Source organism: Anoplopoma fimbria, unplaced genomic scaffold, assembly GCF_027596085.1.
Source record: "Anoplopoma fimbria isolate UVic2021 breed Golden Eagle Sablefish unplaced genomic scaffold, Afim_UVic_2022 Un_contig_13541_pilon_pilon, whole genome shotgun sequence".
Classification (NCBI taxonomy): domain Eukaryota; kingdom Metazoa; phylum Chordata; class Actinopteri; order Perciformes; family Anoplopomatidae; genus Anoplopoma; species Anoplopoma fimbria.
Window position 1 is genome coordinate 34527 of NW_026554379.1, and position 7800 is coordinate 42326.

A 7800-nucleotide genomic window follows, 5' to 3' on the forward strand; every position below is an offset into this window, starting at 1 on the left:
AGGGAGCGGGTGGAGGTGGCAGTGTGAAGGAGATCAGACAGGTAGGGAGGGGCAAGGTTGTGGATGGCTTTAAAGGTATGAAGGAGAATTTTGAAGTTGATACGGAAGTTGATTGGAAGCCAGTGGAGTTGTTCTAGGATGGGGGTGATGTGGTGGAAAGAGGGGGTTTGGGAGATGATACGGGCAGCTGAATTCTGGACCAGTTGGAGCTTATGGAGGGATTTCTGGGGGAGACCAAAGAGGAGAGAGTTACAGTAATCAATACGGGAGGTGACAAGGCTATGTACAAGAATAGAGGTGGTGTGGGGGGTGAGGGAGGGACGGAGGCGATTTATGTTACGAAGATGGAAGTAGGCAGTGCGGGTGGTGATGTTGATATGGGATTTGAAGGAAAGTGAGCCATCGAGGATGACACCCAGACTCTTCACCTGGGGGGAGGGGGAAACTATGGAGCTGTCAAATGAGAGGAAAAACTGTCAACTTTGAGTAGAGTTGATTTAGTACCAACTAAAAGGATTTCTGTTTTATTGCTGTTAAGTTTGAGGAAGTTTGAGGTGAACCAGGTTTGTACTTCAGAGAGGCAATCTGTTAGGGATGAGGGAGGGAGGATGGAGTTGGGTTTGGTGGAGAGGTAGAGCTGGGTGTCATCCGCGTAGCAGTGAAAAAGAATATTAAATTTACGGAAAATAAGGCCAAGGGGAAGGAGGTAAGTAATGAAAAGGAGGGGACCCAGGACAGAGCCCTGGGGGACACCAGAGGAGACAGGGGAGGGTTGGGAACGGAAGGATTTGAGTTGGATGAACTGAGTGCGGTCTGTGAGATAGGAGTGAAACCAGTCAAGGGGGGGTGCCTGTGATGCCGATGGAGGATAATCTATTGAGGAGGATGGTATGGGAAATTGTATCAAAGGCCGCACTCAGGTCAAGGAGGATGAGGATGGAGATTAAACCAGAATCAGCTGCAATAAGAAGGTCGTTGGTGATTTTCAGAAGGGCCGTTTCAGTGCTATGACGGGGACGGAAACCAGATTGAAACTGTTCATATAGACTGTTTTGAGATAGATGGGAATGGAGTTGAGAAGCAACGATTTTCTCAAGTATTTTGGAGATGAAAGGTAGGTTGGAAATGGGACGGAGGTTATTAAAGTTGTTGGGATCTGAACCAGGTTTTTTGAGGATTGGGGAGACAGCAGCAGTTTTGAAGGGTGAGGGAACTGAACCAGTAGTGAGAGAGGAGTGGATGATGGCAGCAATAAGAGGGAGCAGTGAGGGGAGGCAGGATATGACCAGGGCAGTAGGGAGGGGATCTAACTGGCATGTGGATGGTTTTGATTTACAGATGAGATCAGAGATAGCAGAGGGATCAGGGAGATGGAAAGAGGAAAATGGCAGACTGTAGGGGAGAGGTTCAGAGGAGGGGGAAGGTGAGGGAGTGGGGCACAAGTGCTGGTGGATTTTTTCAACTTTCTGATTAAAAAACAGAAGGAGGGAGTCACACGTGTCCGAAGAGTACAGATGGGGGGGGTAGGAGATCTGGGGGTTGAAGGATTTTGTTGAGGAGTGAAAAGAGTGCCTTAGAGTTGCCATGGTTGGAACAGATGAGACTGGAATAGTAAGTAGATTTGGCTGAAGCAATAGAGTCCTTATACTGTAAGATATGATTTTTGTACATGTCATGGTGGACAGTGAGACCAGTCTTATTATGGAGACGCTCAAGTTGACGTCCTTTGGACTTGATGGAGCGGAGTTCAGGGGTGAACCAAGGGGCAGAATGGGAGAACGAGACAGACCGAGTTTTAACAGGAGCGAGGGAGTTGAGAATGGTAGTGAGCGAGTTATTGTAGTGGAGAACCAGTTCATCAGGGGAGGAGGAGTAGTCCGGGTCCGGTATAGATGCGATGGTGGAGGAGAGGGAGTGAAGATTTATGGCCTTGATATTACGGAATGAGATGAGACGTGGTGGCTTGGTCGTAGAGAGGCGGAGTGTGACATTAAATGAAAGGAGGAAGTGGTCAGTGATGGGGAGTTGATCAGCTGTGCAGTTGGAGGGAGTGAGACCAGAGCAACATATTAAGTCCAGAGTATGTCCTTTAATATGGGTAGGGAAGTCGGTGAAGATGTGGTAACCAGAGCTCTCAAGGCAGGATGAGAAGTCACAGGTGAGGGGGAGAGTGGTGTTGTCCAGGTGGATATTGAAATCGCCCAGCAGAATCACATTAGGGGAAAGAGTGGAGAGATGGGCGAGTAGAACAGCAATGTCATTTAAAAACTCAGAGTGGGGCCTAGGTGGACGGTAAACAGTGGCCACAATGGTGGGAGTATGACCAGGCAGTTTACAGGCAATGCACTCAAATGAGCTGGATGCAGGGACAGAGACGGGAATCACCTTCCACTTCTCGCGATGAATTATCGCGAGACCTCCGCCGCGACCTGAGCCACGGGGTTGCGAGATGTAAACAAACCCAGGAGGGGTAGCGTCGTTGAGTTGAGAAAAGTCATTAGGCTGCTGCCACGTCTCTGTCAAACAGAAAAAGTCAAGCTTACGGTCGGTGAGGTAGTCCTGGACGAGATGGCCCTTGCTCGTGAGTGAGCGGATGTTCAGAAGCCCGAAGTTGACGGTGGAGCTGTCGTTCAGGACAGTAGCGCTAGCCGACCTGGGTAGGCTGGCTAGCAAGCTGGGGTCAACCCGGCGGCGGCCGGTGTTTCTCGGAGGACGACGAGTGGAGGACCAGAAGGATTTTATTGGTTTGGAGTTGTCAATATGGAAGTTCCGGCGGGAGCCACGGTGGATATATTTTCGTCGGGGCAGGAGAGTGTCATCCCGAGGGCGCAGCACCGCAGGTGGAGGCTCAGACAGGTGGGAACGGAGCCGGAGGAGCTCGGCAGCCGAGTACTGGAGAAGACCAGCCACGGGTCGGTGGAATATCGACAATGTAATCCAGGCAAGTGCCGACCAAAAGAGAAACTTGGCGGACAACATTTTTAACCGAGAAGCCAGGTGAGTTTACTAAACACAATAAAACAATAAAAACAGCCGGTGAGTAGCGGCGGCAATATATATATATATATATATATATATATATATATATATATATATATATATATTTCCCTGTTGTGAGTCTGAGTCGCCCCAGGATATCCTAGATTGTTATGGGATGTCCTGGGGGTATTGAGTTTCACTTTTTCTGTCGTGTTCACAGAGAGTGAGGAGGGTTTAATGAAGGCTGCCAATTTGTCTACTTGTCTCTGCATCCCTGGGGGACAAGATCCTGTTAAGGATGAGTGGTCCAGGATTTCAGAGTGATGCAGCGCCTGTAATAGTTGAGATATTGTTTGGTCAGGTGGAGATTTAGTGGGTTGAGGTTTGTTATTCCTCTTCCTATTGCTGGGTTAATAATTGCATTGTCCCTCCTTTGGTAAGGAGGGGGGCTTTGTTGACCTCTCATGACCCCTGGGGGAAGAGGGAGATTTTTAAACAATTGGCTAGATAAAATATTTCAGCAGAGCCAAAGGACGAGGTAAGTTTTTCTAATGTTTATCTGTTAAAATAAAGATAAAAGAGGAATTAAAAAATAACCCTAAAATTTCAGATTAGTCCTTATTTGTACAGAAGTAGGGAAGAATGCATTGAAAGAAGCATTTAATCCCTCAGGAGTTCATAAAATGGAAGAGAGCACTCCAGGATCTACCAAGCACCAGCAAAGTAGTTGTTGAGTCGATATTAGTGGTAACTTAACCATCCAATGTTTTAGCCGTTTTCCCCTATCACTGCAAATCAAGCTTTAAATACGAGGTTTCAGACCACTCAGGTAAGTTTATATCAAAGGCATGCCAAACACATATTCTCACACAAACAAAGAGAGGATAATGGCAAATGTATGGACATGTGTTTCCACTATAATAAAGTGCTTTTGTTGGTGCAAGGGTGTACAAAGATTCCGGAATCAGGACTAAAAAGTAGTGGAACCAGGGTCCACTAAAAATTCATTTAAAAGATCAGTGAAATTTCTTAAAAGAGTTTAAAAAGATCTTTAAAAAGGGAGAAAATATTAAAAGGGAAGGGGAGAGAAGGAAACTGATCCTTCTGTTGGATTTTCAATAAGTCCTTATTTCGCACGAGGTTTTAAAAACAACATAAAAGCCGTTGGTGTTTTTAGATAAGTGGTTTACGAATGACCCAATTGTTTGTCAGTTGCCCCTATCACTGCACACTAAATACCAAGAAGAGATTTGAAACCACTCGGGTAAGTTTTGTAAAAAAACCACACCACTCTCACAAAAACAAAGGGAGCATGCTAAGTTGTTCAATAACCTTATCCATCTGCGTTCTGCTCTGTGGCGCTGCACCTTTGACCAATGTTTGTTGGTCTCTAACCCTTCTGAAGTAAAATGATTAAAACCATGTTCTTTAAAATGTAGATATAAAACCGTGGCTCTGTCTCCTTTTTTAATGTGATGTATATGTTGCTTCAGTCTGCACTCCAATGTGTTCTGTGTCTCCCCTATGTAGAGTTTTTGCAGAGAGAACATCTGATGGCATATACTACGTTGGCTGTCTCAAGGCTGATATTCTGGGTTAGGGTTACCCAGTAACTTTAAAATGGCTTCATCCGGCCGTTTAAAATCAGGATATTTGTTAAAAACGTTTCGAACCGACTGTAGGCCCAGAGTCGTGGCAATGTTAGTATAGAGTGAATTGATATCTATGGAAAAGAGGAATGCATCTTTTGATGTAGTCAGACTCTTTAATTTATCCACAAAATCATATGTGTCTTTCACATAGCTTGCATGTTTTGTTAAAAGAGGGTTGATAAATGAATCAATATACTCTGCCACACGGTAAGACTCTGAGCCACAGTCACTTACAATCGGCCGACCACATGGAACTCTAAAAGGGATTGTCCACTTCTCTGGTGCTTTGTGTATTTTAGGAAGAAGATAAAACTGTCTCGGTCTGGGGATGTCTGGTCCAAACAGGTAAGTCATTTGTTTGTTTGTAATGAAGTCCGTTCTGAATAGTTCTGATACTACTTCCTGTATCCTTTTCTGAGTTTCAGCTTGAATCAGGTGAGGCAGTGGAGCATAATGTTTGATGTTACTTAACTGTCTGCCTCCTGTAAGTACTGTATCCTATCCATGATAACAATTTGAGAACCTTTATCCGCTGGTTTTATGACAATTTCTGGGTTACTGCCTAGGTGTTTAATGGCCTGTAGTTGTTCCTTAGTTAAATTGTTCTTACCAGTTGACTTCGGTCTGAAATTGGCCAAGGTGTTTTGGTCTTTTTTTATTAGTGTTCTGATTGGGGACGAGACAGTTTCCTAGTCATAGCTCTGAGGGGTTTGTGATTTGTGTACAGGGCTAGTGTTTGTTATAGTCCCTGTATTCAGGGATTCAATCCCTCTGGGGCTGGAACACTTTGTCTGGGGGCTGGAGACTACACTGTCTTCCCCTGAGGATGACTCCTCCCTTAGGGTAAAACAGATGCTGTGTTGGAAGTGTGGTTCTATCTCGATGGAGGCCTGTACTAACAGTGGTGTGGGGCCTGTCTGGACAGGGGGGGCTGGTGAGGCTGAACCCAGCTCTCCGACCTCCTCCTGTAGTGGGCTGCTCTGGTCCTGTAGGCTGGGGGGTTGCCTGAAACAGTGTTTCTGTGCAAGGGGCCTCCGGGGGGCCCTTTGGTAGTTGCCCAGCTTGTTCTTGCTTGTGGGTTCTGGGGGTTGGAACCAGTTGTATGTATGGGGTGGGCCCCAGTGATTGAGGGGTTACTGGTAGGTTGGGGAATTGCTCTGTGCATGTTATGGGAGGGCTCTGGGTAGACGGCAGCCCTCCCGCAGTCTGCAGCATAGCTCTGCATGTCTGTGCTGAGCTAATGGTGTATCTGCGTTTGTATCTGACCTTGGCCCACATCACTGCCTTGTTAAAAGCCTCAAGATTAAAATCCTGCAGTCCTTCTAGGCCCAAAGCCAGGATTTCATCATAATGTTCCCTTAAAATGCACATGTTAATCTCCATCCATAGTGCAGTATTTAGTTTGACCTTTTCTGTAGTGGTTATGGTGGGTGAGGAGGGTTTGATAAAAGCGGAGAGTTTTTTAACCTGTTTCAACATCCCTGGTGGACAAGAGCCTCTAGTGGCTGAGTCTGTTAAAATCTCTGAATGGTGCAGAGCTTGTAAAAGTTTAAAATACTTTTTGGTGAGAATCAAGTCTACCAGGACTGTAGGTGTCTCAATTCTCTTCCCACTGGTGTTGTATGGTTTGAGCCTCGCTCACTCAAGACCCCATTTTGAGCCTGGCTCCCATGATGATTGTGGGGTGGAAGGGGCATACTGATATCTGGATTCAGAAACCTGGTAGCTAAAACAAGCAAAGTTAAATCACAGAATACTAAAGAATAAAATACTAAAAAATTGTTCCTAAAATGGGGAGGGAAAGGGGGAAGAAAAGAGGGATTTTAACATAAAACACACAATAATCAATGACTTAGCCGGGGAAGAGGATACAGAGCTGCATTGAATTATAAAAAACACTCACTTCACAACTTAGAGAGGGATGGTATATTTTTCCTTTTTTTGGAAGGGGTCAAACGACCACATGTCTCAAAACCTGAGGAGATATTCTTGAATAACATTTTTTGGGTTAGGGTTAGGGTTAGTCCTACATACTTAGTTGTAGTGTACATCTATAGTAACTAGGGCACAGGCTTTCCAATGGTAACCCTAACCCGAGTCTCCAGGACCTTCCTTTGATATAGCTGCCTTAGACTCCGTATGTTAATTTTTTCCGGTAATTTGCCCATGTTTTCTCAGGAGATATTCTTGATTAACTTCCGTTCTGAAGGTCCTACAGTCTTGGAAGTTGTATCCTAGTACGGTAACTAGAGCACAGGCTTCCCAATGGTACCATCCCTGAGTCTCCAGAAACGTCCTGTGATATAGCTGCCTTAGACTCCCTATGTTAATTTTTTCCGGTAATTTGCCCGTGTTTTCTCAGGAGATATTCTTGATTAATTTCCGTTCTGAAGGTCCTACAGTCTTGGAAGTTGTATCTTAGTACAGTAACTAGAGCACAGGCTTTCCAATGGTACCATCTTCGAGTCTCCAGGACCTTCCTGTGATATAGCTGCCTAAGACTCTAAGTTAATTTATTCCGGTGATTTGCCCATGTTTTCTCAGGAGATATTCTTGATTAACTTCCGTTCTAAAGGTCCTACAGTCTTGGAAGTTGTATCCTAGTACAGTAACTAGAGCACAGGCTTCCCAATGGTACCATCCCCGAGTCTCCAGAAACTTCCTGTGATATAGCTGCCTTAGACTCCCTATGTTAATTTTATCCGGTAATTTGCCCGTGTTTTCTCAGGAGATATTCTTGATTAATTTCCGTTCTGAAGGTCCTACAGTCTTGGAAGTTGTATCTTAGTACAGTAACTGGGTTAGGGTAGGGGTCGGGGTCGGTTTAGGGTTAGGGTTAGGGAATAGGGATGAAAACCACGATTACACATGAGAGGATTACATATTCTTGAATAACTTTTTTCTGAAGGTGGTAGAGACTTGGACATGGGCCGTTTCAATATGTGAACTTCTCTGTACTTGTGTCCTCGTGAACTTGTGAAACGTCATCAAGCGCCCAAGTACTGTTCCAATACACAAGTTCGCATCAAGCAAAGTACGGTCCAGATACCCGGAAGTGTCCCGTCCGCCCATTATACCGAGGATGCATCGGAGTAGACTTGTGTGGACTTTGGACAGCCAAGTATCCCAGAATGCATTTCACCAGCAAACAAGAGCCGACAGTAGCGGA